The following is a 1,446-nucleotide window of genomic DNA, read 5'->3' on the forward strand; positions in this document are numbered from 1 at the left end:
CCTGGGGTTGTCCCCTCGAAGGCTGTGGCTGACGGCGGCCTGGGGCGGGCTGCTGGGAGGCCCGAACACAGCACTTTGTGCTTTGGGGAGGCACTGGGGGTCTGCCTGCTGATTAACTGCCAGGAGGGGAGGGGCCGGAGGGCAGCCTCCAGGACGTCTTCGCATTCTCCCAAAGGCACCTGAGCAGGGCTTTGTCGCCCCACCTCCTGCCGCTCTTCCTGCTGCCACTTGTACCTGGACTGCCACAGGCCAGGCTGGAGCGCAGGAACCTGCCTCCTGGGCCTGCTGCACTGCTAACTCGGAAGAGCCACAAGTCTGTCTCCCCGTCTCTCCAGGGGCGTTGGCGGGCCAGGAATTGGCCCAGATAGAAGGCTGAGTTTGCACTTTTCCCCGCAGCAGGCGCTCTGAGGGGTGAGTTACTGCTTGTCACGGTGATCTGCTGCTTCCCTTTTCTGGTGGGCAGCCCCCATGGGGGAGCTGAGGGGTCCCGGCTGGCTCTGGCCAGGGCCCAGTTAGCTCCGGGACCGTCGCCTGCCTCGGCTAGCCCTGACCTTTCTTTCTCCCAGCCCTTGTTTGCAGGGCCTGGTTGTAAAAGAGCACTTCGGGTAGAAATACAGATGCCGCCGTGGTAGCACAGGCTCTAACTTGATGCGACATTGTCCTGGGGGGTTTTCATACTGAGGGCAGTGAGTTAGTGCAGCATCTCCCTGTGCCCACTGACTAAGGGGAAGTTAAGTTCATGCTGTCTTGTTGACATTCGCAGGGGAAGCTTCCTGTTGCAGCTGCAGACTGTTAGCATGTGAAGGATGTGTGCGCCCAGCAATTACTGTTTCGGGCTGGGGAGGAAATTGATTAATAGGTTGCTCACAGCCCCACCCCTCTACTCCTATTACCCTTCTTTCCCCCTTTCCATCTTCCCCAGATTTCATCAGGAAACTCAGTCCCAGAATTGGCTCTGATAAAACCCCACTCTTGTCTTGGAAGCTGAGGGCCTGGCCCCTGAGCAGGACTGACCAGCCCACCCCAGGCAGGACCCCTGATAAAATGTAGATTCTTGGGCCCCACCCTAGACCTTCAGAATTAGACTCTGGTGGAGTAATCATGTTTCCGCAAAGTGTGAGAACCACTGCCCAAAGTCTGTTCCTTTTGCAGAGGGCAGGACCGTGTCCCAGATGTATGCCTGCAGCTTGCCTAGGCACTGCTATGTTCTTATTGATTCCTCATAGTAAGAGGGTTTTTTGTTTCTCATTTCACAGTTGTAGAAACTGAAACTCCAAGAGGGGAACATGACTGGCCCAAAGTCGCACTCGGGGGAACCCCATGCCTAGGCGATCCATTCCCTGGTTGAGGCCTAGAATCTTCCCATTAGCGTGCCGTGCCCTTTCTTATTAAGGTTGTGATGTCTTTTGAACTAACCTTCCCCCTCCTACAGGAGTGCCAGGAGCC

At 56.6% G+C, this 1,446-nt stretch overlaps 1 protein-coding gene across 2 annotated transcripts in view; it reads left to right on the top strand.

The window, feature by feature from the left end:
* Positions 1–239: 239 nt before the first annotated feature.
* The window catches only part of DAB2IP (DAB2 interacting protein), a 76,592-nt gene continuing 75,385 nt past the window's right edge, over positions 240–1,446 (top strand). For both annotated transcript variants that reach the window (XM_024762324.1, XM_024762325.1), the window contains exon 1: positions 240–411. The gene's annotated coding sequence lies outside the window, so the exon portion shown is untranslated. The remainder of the gene's footprint in view (positions 412–1,446) is intronic.

The sequence above is a fragment of the Neophocaena asiaeorientalis genome, unplaced genomic scaffold (assembly GCF_003031525.2).
Source record: "Neophocaena asiaeorientalis asiaeorientalis breed wild unplaced genomic scaffold, Neophocaena_asiaeorientalis_V1.1 scaffold78, whole genome shotgun sequence".
NCBI classification, from domain to species: Eukaryota; Metazoa; Chordata; class Mammalia; order Artiodactyla; family Phocoenidae; genus Neophocaena; species Neophocaena asiaeorientalis.